Source organism: Heterodontus francisci, chromosome 1 (genome assembly GCF_036365525.1).
Source record: "Heterodontus francisci isolate sHetFra1 chromosome 1, sHetFra1.hap1, whole genome shotgun sequence".
In the NCBI taxonomy this organism is placed as follows: Eukaryota; Metazoa; Chordata; class Chondrichthyes; order Heterodontiformes; family Heterodontidae; genus Heterodontus; species Heterodontus francisci.
The window spans coordinates 35,942,912-35,955,208 of record NC_090371.1 but is presented as its reverse complement, the minus strand read 5'-3'; the positions used below and the strand labels follow the sequence as shown (position 1 = coordinate 35,955,208).

The 12,297-nt window shown below is 45.1% G+C and overlaps 1 protein-coding gene across 4 annotated transcripts in view; it reads right to left on the bottom strand.

The window, feature by feature from the left end:
- LOC137368807 (zinc finger matrin-type protein 1-like) overlaps positions 1-12,297 on the bottom strand; it is a 233,908-nt gene that overhangs the window by 217,182 nt on the left and 4,429 nt on the right. For 3 of the 4 annotated variants that reach the window (XM_068029041.1, XM_068029033.1, XM_068029027.1), the window contains exons 2-3: positions 747-906; positions 386-561 (exon numbers count right to left, since the gene is read on the bottom strand). The gene's annotated coding sequence lies outside the window, so the exon portion shown is untranslated. The remainder of the gene's footprint in view (positions 1-385; positions 562-746; positions 907-12,297) is intronic. The other variant, XM_068029046.1, reaches the window with a different exon arrangement.

Genomic DNA, 12,297 nt, shown 5'->3' with positions numbered 1-12,297 from the left:
GAGACCCGGGAGGCTCTAATAGGCAGGCATTTCTATTGAGAGGATCTTAATGTTCAAATAATTGACACTGTGGTATGAGAGGAGTTATTGTGAGGTTCTGAGAGGGTAAATACACTCACCTTCAGGGGGGAGCGGAGATGATCTGACGATGCACCCCTTCACATCATGATGAACCCAACCCAAGTGTGTGACCTCACATATAAAACTACTCGTGTTGAGCTACAATGTTGGATGCAACTTCAGAAATGACATGTTAAATTTTCATGTCACAAATTTTATTACATTTTTTCCTTGACAAATCAAATAAATAATTGGAAAGTAACCCAGTGAACTAGGAGTGATGTTACTGTCATTTCTTATACGTTGGCAACTATGTTATGCTTACACTTGTATGTGAACACGTCTCCGTGGATACACTATTCCCAACCGAGGTGGAAGTTTCGACACTGGCTCTTGGTGCAGTGGGAGAATGTGACGGTGCACCCTCTGAGGTGCCCTCCTCCACATCAGAGGTGGATGGTTGAGCCACTGAGACGCTTCCTGGCCGCTGACGTGTTTCACCTGCAGGGAAGATCATATTGGTCAGTTTGATCGGCAATCCAGACTTCAGTACATGTTATTGACTGCATTTTGGTCACATTTGTGTGATTCCACTTTAGAGAGCACACTTCAGTGCATTAGACAATCACCACACCCCTGTCCCCCGCCCCCCCATACACTCTTACACCACATACTGGATCACTCACTCTCCTGGTCAGGTCCACCGGCCTCACCATCTGCAACAGCATGTCCTCCATCTGCCCCTGCTATCATCAATGCATCCTCCTCCATTCTGGTAAGATATGTTTGATTGGCAATGCCACCACCGGTCGGGGACCTCTCTTGGGCATTATGTGCCCTCTTTTCCTATTTAAACAAAAATACTTAGTTTAGACATATTAGTTGGCATCTCATGCACTCACCCATAGGGTTTGATGTTGCATTTCATTGCTGTGTCAGTGCAGTGCCCAACTTGAACACCGTGCATCACCGTGCATCTCAGACTTGCCCATCTTGCGTCCCAATGCAAGGCAGCAGCCGAGCAATGATCATACAGGGCTTCCACCTTGCAACGTGAGGACACATAGACCCTCCTTTGACACATTAATGACGAGATGAATGAGGAATGTCCCTTACCCGGGCAGAGCGAAGCAGGTCATTGACCCGCTTGAGGCACTGGAGCCATGTCTTCCTTACAATGGTGTGGCTGCTCACCTCCTCCGCAATCTCCAGCCAGGTCCTCTTGGTCACTTGGGAGGGCCGCCTTCTGCCGTCTGCATTGAAGAGGACCTCCCGCCTCACCTCTACCGCCTGGAGGAGGACCTGCAGTGATTCCTCAGAAAATCTGGGGGCCATGCGGAAACTTCTCCCCTCCATTACTGGTGATTAGTTCTGCAGCTTGTATGTTTTCTTTCTTTCTTTCCTGCTCCTGGACACTGCCAGTCCCTCTTCAATCCTTGCAGGCACGGAGCCGTGTATCCATCCCTAAACTTTCCACAGTAAGCACCAGCTGTCTTCCTTTGATGTCAGGTAAGAATCAACTGGTCCATTTCATTGCTGTAACTCTTTTTAAAGCCTTTTCCGGATGTGGCCTTGCCCCCAGTGCTGCTCAGCATCTCACCCATGCGCACCCTTTCAAGTCACAAATACACTGTGGGGCTGCTGAGAGCGGCAAAATTCCAGTCTCTATGTCTGCAAAGCTCATTACTAGTCCAACTGCTTGAAAAGGGTTGCCATTAACATTGAATGAGGCTATTAGCAATTCCAATGCTTTCTCCCAGGCTATTCCAAACATAATGATGGCTTTGGTCTCTAGCAGTCACTATGTATATTGCAGTAAAGGTGAGGTCACCTGACCCCTTACTCCATTTTGTCTTGTAGCAAAAGTGTGTCGGTTTTTGGAGGTTATTTCATCAGTTCATTTTTATAGTTCATAACTGTTCATTGTGTGAGTGTGACATGATAAATAGCTACTTATGTGAGGGCCTAGGGCAGAGGAGGCTGTATCTGAATTTGAACATTGTAATCACTCATTCACTGACTACCACACAAGGTTAATATAGCAACACTTATTCCATGGAGAGTTGTGTTGCCTTCATCACTTAAATCTTGCTCTTGCAGAGTAGGGAAACCAAACTGATGGGATAAACCAAAGCATTTCACTGCAAACATAAGCAATGCATGATTTCACCCATAGTTATCCAGAATGAGCTTCCTTTTTTGACCTGGAATTTCCCTACAGTTGCCTGTATGAGAGCATTTTGTGCTTGGTTAACAAACTTGTGGTTAATATTTATGTGTAGGCATTTCAAAAAAGTCATATGTTACTCCTGAGTAACCTATTCACCTACGGACTGAGTCAGTTTGTCAGTGAGTGAGTAGAATAGGAATATGGAAACAACCTTAAAAGCCTCATCCTATATCTGTCACTCTTTGGCTCACAGGCAGTGCTGATTGATGGAGAAATGCTAGAGTTAAGTGAGCTATTGAGATGATTTACAATAGGCTGAAAGATAATTGAAGCAATTAAAAATAGGACGCGTAAAATGAAGTAAAAATATATTCTTTTAAATTACAGCACATAATAATTTGTCAATTTACAGCAATCATCGAGCCTTGTAAGAAGACAGAAATGTTTCACTAGTCAATAATGTAAAGGCTATGTTTCCCCAACTAAACTGTCTGCAGGACAAAACAGGTTAGAGGGACAGGAGAAGTGTTTCAGACTATTTATAGTACATTAATGAGTAAAACATTTCCCGTAAAAGTCTTGTGTCTAATGCACAGGGGATAGTGACCATAACTCTAAGATTTAAGGTAGTTGTAGAAAAGGACAAAGATGGACCGGAAATGAAGGTACTGAATTGGGGGAAGGCCGATTTCAATTTGATAAAACATGATCTGGCCAAAGTGGACTGGGAGCAGCTACTTGCAGGAAAGTCTACATCAGACCTGTGGGAGTCATTCAAAAAGGAAATAGTAAGAGTTCAGGGCCAACATGTTCTCATAAAGGTGAAGGGTAGGACCAATAAGTCCAGGAAACCCTGGATGTCAAGTGATATAGAGGATTGGATAAGGAAAGAAAAGGAGGCTTATGGCAGATTCAATGGGCTGAAAACAGCAGAGGCACTAGAGGAGTATAGAAAGTGTAGGAGGGTACTTAAAAAGTACTTAGGAGAGCGAAGAGGGGGCATGAGAAAACACTGGCTGGCAAGATAAAGGAAAATCCCCAGGCGTTTTATAAGTATATTAAGGGCAAAAGGATACCCAGGGAAAGAGTAGGGCCCATTAGGGACCAAAGTGGCAATCTGTGTGTGGAGCCGGAGGAAGTAGGTGAGGTTTTAAATGATTACTTTTCATATGTGTTCATTATGGGGAAGGACGATGTAGGTGTAGAGATCAGGGAGGGGGATTGTGATATACTTGAACAAATTAGCATTGAAAGGGAGGAGGTATTAGCGGTTTTAGTGGGCTTAAACGTTGATAAATACCCAGGCCCACATGAGATGTATCCCAGGCTGCTATGTGAGGCAAAGGAGGAGATTGCAGGGGCTCTGACACAAATTTTCAAATCCTCTCTGGCCACAGGAGAAGTGCCAGAGGACTGGAGGACAGCGAATGTGGCACCGTTATTCAAGAAGGGTAGTAGGGATGAACCAGGTAATTACAGGCCAGTGAGTCTAACATCAGTGGTATGGAAACTATTGGAAAAAATTCTGAGGGACAGGATTAATCTCCACTTGGAGATTGGGATTAATCAAGGATAGTTAGCATGGCTTTGTCAGGGGGAGAACATGCCTAACCAATTTGATTAAATTTTTCAAGGTGGTGACTAGATGTGTAGATGAGGATAAAGCAGTTGATGTAGTTTACATGGACTACAGTAATGCTTTTGATAAGGTCCCGCAAGGGATCCAGGGCAATTTGGCAAATTGGAAACAAAATTGGCTCAGTGGCAGGAGATGGAGGGTGATGGTCGAGGGCTGTTTTTGCGATTGGAAGCCTGTGACCAGTGGTGTACCGCAGGGATCGGTGCTGGGACCCTTGCTGTTTGTAGCGTACATTAGTGATTTAGACAAGAATATAGGAGGTATGATCAGTAAGTTCGCAGATGACACAAAACTTGGTGGTGTCGTAAATAGTGAGGAGAAAAGCCTTAGATTACAGGACGATATAGATGGGCTGGTAAGATGGGCAGAGCTGTGGCAAATGGAATTTAATCCTGAGAAGTGTGAGGTGTTGCACTTTGGGAGGACTAACAAGTCAAGGAAAAAACAATGGATGGTGGGACCATAGGAAGTACAGAGTGTCAGAGGGACCTTGGTGTACTTGTCCATAGATCACTGAAGGCAGCAGCAGAGGGAGATAATGTGGTTAGAAAGGCATATGGGATACTTGCCTTTATTAGCTGAGGCATAGAATATAAGAGCAGGGAGGTTATGATGGAGCGGTACAAAATGCTAGTTAGGCCACAGCTGGAGTACTGTGTACAGTTCTGGGCACCACACTATAGGAAGGATGTGATTGCACTGGAGAGGGTGCAGAGGAGATTCACCAGGATGTTGCCTGGGCTGGAGCATTTCAGCTATGAAGAGAGACTGGATAGGCTGGGGTTGTTTTCCTTAGAGCAGAGTCGGCTGAGGGGGGACCTGATTGAGGTATACAAAATTATGAGGGGCAGAGGTAGAGTAGATAGGAAGAAACATTTTCCCTTAGCAGAGGTGTCAATAACCGACGGGCATAGATTTAAGGTAAGGGGCAGGAGGTTTAGAGATGATTTGAGGAAAAATCTTTTCACCCAGAGGGTGGTTGGAATCTGGAATGCACTGCCTGAAGAGGTGGTAGAGGCAGGAACCCTCACAACATATTGAGATGAGCACTTGAAACACCACAGCATACAAGGCTGCAGGCCAGGTGCTGGAAAATGGGATTAGAATAGATAGGCTTGATGGCTGGCACGGACACGGTGGGCCGAAGGGCCTGTTACTGTGCTGTATAACTCTATGACTCTTTAACACACTACTTATTAGTTAAACATCCTTTCTGTGTCAAGATTTTGTTCTTAGAATCATAGGCATTCGGCTCACATGTCTGTGCCAGTACTAATGCTCCACATGAGCCTCCTCCCGCCCTATCAACATATCCTTCTATTTCTTTCTTGTTCATGTACTTCTCTAGTTTCTCGGCAATATATCTAAGCAATTCATCTCAACCATCTCTTGTGGTAGGGAGTTCCACATTCTAACCACTGAGTAAAAAGATTTCTCCTTAATTCCTTTACAACAGTGACTACACTTCAAAAGGAACTCCATGCTTCTCATGTCCTGGATAACCACATGTGCAGATGTTGTCAGCTGCAGCAGCTTGAGCTCCAGGTTTCGGAGTTGAGCAGCAACTTGCGTGACTGCTACGCATGCGCAGTTTTGTGGACAGCACGTTTATAGATGTGGTCACCCCGCAGCTTATGTGTATACAGGCAGAGAGGGAATGGGTGACTGTCAGGCAGTCATGAAGGACCAGGCAGGTAGTGCAGGAGACCCCAAAGTGCATCTCACTCACCAATCAGTATTCCATTCCGAATACTGGTGAGAGTAATGGTTCCTCTGTGGTGTGCAGCCAGAGCCTGGCCCACGGCACGACAGCTGGCTCAGCTATACAGAGGGGCAGGAGGAAGATTGGAAAAGGAATTGTGATAGGGGATTCAACAGTTAGGGGAACAGACAGGGGCTTCTGCGGCCACAGATCTGAATCCAGGATGGTATGTTGCCTGTGGAGAAAGAAGCAGAGTTAACATTTCAGGTCAGTGACCCTTCATAAAAACTGGCGAAGGTTAGAAATGTAATAGGTTTTAAGCAAGTAAAGCAGGGGTGGGGCAAGGGATAACAAAAGAGGTATTGATAGGACAAGGTCACAGAGAATAACTGACCAGAAGGTTATGGAGCAAAGGCAAACGGTATGTTAATGGCGTGTTGAAAGACAAAGCATTAGTGCATAGAGGGTGTTAAAGGACAGAAAAATGAACAGCCCTGGCCCAAAGCACAAACATGAAAAAACAGTGGGCAGGCACATGGTAAGGAAAAATAATAATGAAACAAACTGAAATAAAACAAAAAAGAAAAAAGGAAAAAATAACTGAAAATAAAAAGGGGGGCCCGTCATGCTCTGAAATTATTGAACTCAATGTTCAGTCGGCAGGCTGTAGTGTGTCTAATCGGTAAATGAGATGCTGTTCCTTGAGCTTGCGTTGATGTTCACTGGAACACTGCAGCAGGCCCAGGACAGATATGTGGGCATGAGAGCAGGGGGGAGTGTTGAAATGGCAAGCAACCTTAAGCTCAGGGTCATGCTTTCGGACTGAGCGGAGGTGTTCCGCAAAGTGGTCACCCAATCTGTGTTTGGTCTCCCCAGTGTAGAGGAGACCACATTGTGAGCAGCAAATACGGTATACCAAATTGAAAGAAGTACAAGTAAATCACTGCTTCATGTGAAAGGAATGTTTGGGGCATTGGATAGTGAGGAGAGAGGAGGTCAAAGAAGGTAAAAAATGTATTACACCTCCTGTGATTGCACGGGAAGGTGCCGTGGGAAGGGGACGAGGTGTTGGGGATAATGGAGGAGTGGACCAGTGTGTCACGGAGGGAACAATCCCTTCGGAATGCAGACAGGGGAGGGGAGGGGAGGGGAAGATGCATTTGGTAGTGGCATCACGCTGGACGTGGCGGAAATGGCGGAGGATGATCCTTTGGATGTAGAGGTTGGTGGGGTGGAAAGTGAGGACAAGGGGAACCCTGTGGTGGTTCTGGGAGGGAGGGGAAGGGGTGAGGCTGGAGATGCAGGAAATGGGCCAGAAGCGGTTGAGGGCCCTGTCAACCACAGTGGGGGGGAATCCTTGGTTGAGGAAAAAGGAAGACATATCAAAAGTGCTGTCATGGAAGGTTGCATCATCCTAGCAGATGTGTCAGAGTCAGAGAAACTGGGAGAATGGAATGGAGTCCTTACAGGAGGCAGGGTGTGAAGAGGTGAAGTCGAGGTAGCTATGGGAGTCGGTGGGCTTATCATGAATATTAGTGGACAGCCTATCCCCAGAGATGGAGACAGAGAAGTCAAGGAAGGGAAGGGAATTGTTGGAGATGGACCATGTAAAGTTGAGAGAAGGGTGGAAATTGGAAGCAAAGTTGATCAAGTTTTCCAGTTCAGGGCGAGAGCAGGAAACGGCACTGATGCAGTCATCAATGTACCGGAACAGTGTTGGAAGAGGGGGCCCGAGTAGGTCTGGAACAAGGAATGTTCGACATACCCCACAAAAAGGCATAACTCGGACCCATGCGGGTACCCATAGCAACACCTTTTACTTGAAGGCAGTGAGCGGAGTTGAAGAAGTTGTTCAATGTGAGAACAAGTTCAGCCAAGCGGAGGAGGGTGGCGGTGGATGTGGACTGGTTAGGCCCCTGTTCATGGAAGAAATGGAGAGCCCTCAAACTGTCCTGGTGGGGGATGGAGGTGTAGAGAGATTGGATTCATAGTGAAGAGGAGGCGGTTGGGACCAGGAAACTGGAAATTGTCAAAATGACATAGGGCGTCAGAAGAGTCACGGATGTAAGTGGGAAGAGACTGGACCGGGGTAAAAAGATAGAGTCAAGATAGGAAGAGATAAGTTCACTGGGGCAGGAAGACTTCTTTCAATTTAGTATACTGTATACGCTGCTCACTATGTGGTCTCCTCTACATTGGGGAGATCAAATGCAGATTGGGTGACCGCTTTGCGGAACACCTCAGCTCAGTCTGAAAGCATGACCCGAGCTTCCGGTTGCTGGCCATTTCAACACTCCCCCCCTACCCCACCCCCCCCCCCCCCCCCCCCCCTCTCATGCCCACATATCTGTCCTGGGCTTGCTGCAGTGTTCCATTGAACATCAACGCAAGCTCGAGGAATTTAATGGAGGTTAATGTAGGAAAGTGTGAGGTAGGAAGAATCAAAAGGCAGACTATTATTTAAATGGAGAGAGACTTCAAAAAAGTGCAGCACAGAGGGATCTGGGTGTTCTTGTGCATGAAACACAAAAGGTTAGCATGCAGGTGCAGCAAGTAATTATGAAGGCAAATGGAATTTTGGCCTTTATTGCCAGAGGGTTGGAGTTTAAAAATAGGGAAGTCTTGTTACAACTGTACAGGGTGTTGGTGAGGCCGCACCTGGAATACTGTGTCCAGTTTTGGTCTCCGTATTTAAGAAAGGATATACTGGCATTGGAGGCAGTTCAAAAGAGATTCACTAGGCTAATTCCTGGGATGAAAGGGTTGACTTATCAAGAACTGCTAAACAGGTTAGAGTTTAGAAGAATGAGGGGTGATCTTATTGAAACGTACAAGATTCTGAGAGGGCTTGACAGGGTAGATGTTGAGAAGATGTTTCCACCAGTAGGGAAATCTCGAACTAGGGGGCATAGTTACAGAATAAGGGGACACTCATTTAAAACTGAAATGCAAAGAAATGTCTTCTCTCAGAGGGTAGTGAATGTCTGGAATTCTCTAATGTAGAGAGTTGTGGAGGCTAGATCACTGAAAGTATTGAAAGGAGGTAGATAGATTTTTGAAATATCGGGGAGTTGAGGGCTATGAGGAGCTGGCACGAAAGAGGAGTTGAGGTCTAGGGCAGATCAGCCATGATCTTATTGAATGGCTGGGCAGGCTTGAGGGGCTGAATGGTCTACTCCTGCTGCTATTTCTTATATTCTTATATTCTAAGAATGTATCTAAATTATTTAAACGGAACAGCATCTCATTTACCAATTAGGAACGCTACAGCTGGACTGAACATTGAGTTCAATAATTTCAGAGCATAGCAGGCCCCCCTTTTTATTTTCAGTTAATTTTTTTTCTTTTTCTTTTTTTAAAATTTTATTTTAGTTTCATCATTAATTTTTCTTACCATGTGCCTGCCCACTGTTTTTTTCATGTTTGTGCTTTGGGCAGGGCTGTTAATTTTTCTGTCCATTAAAACCTTCTCTACACTAATGTCTTTCAACACACCACTAACATACCGTTTGCCTTTGCTCCATCACCTTCTGCTCAGTTATTCTCTGTGACCCTGTCCTATCAACACCTTCCTTTTTGTTATCTCTTGCCCGACTCCTGGTTTACTTGCTTAAAACCTATTACATTTCTAAGCTTTACCAGTTCTGATTAAGGGTCACTGACCTGAAACGTTAACTCTGCTTCTCTCTCCACAGATGCTGCCAGACCCGCTGAGTATTTCCAGCATTTCTTGTTTTTATTTCAGATTTCCAGCACCTGCAGTATTTTGCTTTTATTATTATGGTCTGTTGCCTTCCTGGGTTAAGGATGTCACTGAGTGGCTACAAAGGACTTTGAGGTGGGAGGGTGAACAGCCAGCAGTCATGGTCCATATTGGTATCAACTACGTAGCTCGAAAGGGGGATGAGGTCCTGCAGGCAGAGTTTAGGGAAATAGGAAAGAAACTAGCAAGCAAGACCTCAAAAGTAATAATCTCTGGATCACTCCCATACCACACGCAAGTGAGTATAGTGTCGTGCAGGCCACCAACTGCCAAGAATGAGGCACATTAATTTTGCCACATCGACATTAAACTTCAAATTGTTGCTGGGAAGAAGAGAAGGCCTGATACCAGGAATTGCCAGGCCTGGCCGGAAGGACATTTTTTGCATAGTAGCAGACACTGCTTGGAACAAAGGACCAGTCCCTGCTCCCAATACACAGAACAGACGTAGTCAGACCAGTTTAGTCACATGACTAACTGGCTGTTGCAGAGTTTTGAACTGAGAGTTTGAAATTGGAGAAACTGTGTTTGAAATCAGACAGCTCCTAGCTCCTGGATTGAGAACATCTCTCTCCTGTCTGCTCCCATCTCTTTCTCACCAGCTTTGGAATCCACTGAAGGCACATGAATCCCAAGAGAGAAAAGTCTCCTACATCGAACAAGGTTTAAGAAGAATACTGGGCCCCAACGAAAAGCAAAAATTACCTACAAGCAAGGACTCTACAGTGAGCTCGAAGAACCGTAACAACTCTTTAGATATTGCCTCAAACCTTTCCACTTTATTTTTTCTTCTGCTCTTTTCTGTCCCTATTTGCATGTGCGTATTGCGTATGCATGCTAGCTTGGGGCGCAGCGTGTATCCGTAGGCGTTAACCAAATTAGGTTTAGGTTTAAGTTTTAATAAATTGTACTTTTCTTCTTTTAGCGTAAGAAAGACTGCTCGTGCTCATTTCTTTGCCTTACAATTGGAAAGCAGTGAACAAGGATTCACCAAGGGAGAGCTCTAAACACGGTATGTTGAAAAATAAAACCTGTTACAGTAAGACCAGGTGAAGACTGAGGGACCCTTAGACACCTTTCTCGCCTGGTCATAACAATAGAAATAGGAGGATAGAGCAGATGAATGCGTGGCTGGAGAAATCGTGCAGGAGGGAGAGCTTTAGATTCCTGGGATATTGAGACCAGATCTGGGGGAGATGGAACCCTTACAAGCCGGACAGATTGCACCTGAACAGAGCTGGAACCAATGTCCTTGCGGGATGATTTGCTAATGCTATTGTGGAGGGTTTAAACTAACTTGGCAGGGGCGTGGGAACCAGGAGGTAACTTTAGAGAGGAAAACAAAGGTGCCCAGAAAATTGGGAGAGACATATAGCACTAGAATGGGAAATAGTAAGGTATTGGGTGGTGTCAGAGTAAGAGGGAATGTGATAAGGTCTAAACTAGGTTTACTGTGTATGTATATGAATGCATGGAGTGTGGTAAATAAGGTTGGCGAGCTGGAAACGACAGTATTTATCATCATCGTGATAATCGAGACCTGGCTCAAAAAGAAGACACTACTGGATACTAAATATTCCTGGGTCCAGGGGGGTCAGGAGAGATAGGGGAGGAAAGAAAGGAGGAGGGGTAGCAGTATTGATTAAGGAGAACGTTAGTGCTGGTGAGAGGATGTCCCAGAGGGGTCAAGGACAGAATCTATTTGGTTAGATCTAAGAAACAACTTCGTACCTCAGCTGTGCCCCCTGCCTCCATGCAGAAATCCCTATTTAGGTCATTGGGTCAAAATCCTGTGGGTGTACCTACCCCACATGGACTGCAGCAGTTTAAGGTGGCGGCTCACGACCACTTTCTGTGCCCACTAGTCACTGACCTCTCTGCTAATGTAAATAAGCCCTTCACATCCACTCTATCCAGGCCCCTCACAATTTTGTACATTTCAATCAGATCTCCCCTCAGCCTTCTCTGTTCCAAGGAGAACAGCCCCAGCCTATCTAATCTTTCCTCATGGCTGCATTTTTCTAGTCCCGGCAACATCCTCGTAAATCTCCTCTGTACCCTCTCTAGTGTCAGTGCAGGAACATTTAGGGGACAGTGACCATTGCAACATAAGGTTTAAGTAAGCTATAGAAAAGGACAAAGAGCAATCCAGAGTAAAAATAATTAATTGGGGGAGGTCCAACTTCAATGAAGTGAGAATGCATCTGGCCCAGGTAAATTGGAATCAAAGATTGACAGGCAAATCTGTAACTGAACAATGGGTTGCCTGTAATGAGGAGCGCATTCAGGCACAGTCAAGGTACATTCCCATGAGGAGGAAAGGTAGGGAAACAAATCCAGAGCTCCCTGGATGCCGAAAATGCTGGAGAGTAAGATGAAGCAGAAAAAGGGTGCATATGACAGATGTCAGGTGGATAATATAATTGAGAACCAGACTGAATATAGAAGCAAAAACAAGAAATGCTGGATTCACTCAGCAGGTCTGGCAGCATCTGTGGAAAGAGAAGCAGAGTTAACGTTTCGGGTCAGTGACCCTTCTTCGGAACTGACAAATATTAGAAAAGTCACAGATTATAAACAAGTGAGGTGGGGGCTGGGCAAGAGATAACAAAGGAGAAGGTGCAGATTGGACCAGGCCACATAGCTGACCAAAAGGTCACGGAGCAAAGGCAAACAATATGTTAATGGTGTGTTGAAAGACAAAGCATTAGTACAGATTAGGTGTGAATATACTGAATATTGAACATCAGCAAGTGCAAACCTGAAGAAAAACAACCTGAAAAAAACAGTGGGTAAGCACTGAATATAGAAGGGTCAGAGGTGAAATGAAAAAAAAAACAAATGAGAAGTAAAGAGAGAGTATGAGAAGAGAATGGCAGCTAAAGGGAATCCTAGAGCATATAAATAATATAAATATAAATAGCATATAAATATAAAGAGTGACAAAAGGAGGAGTGGGGCCG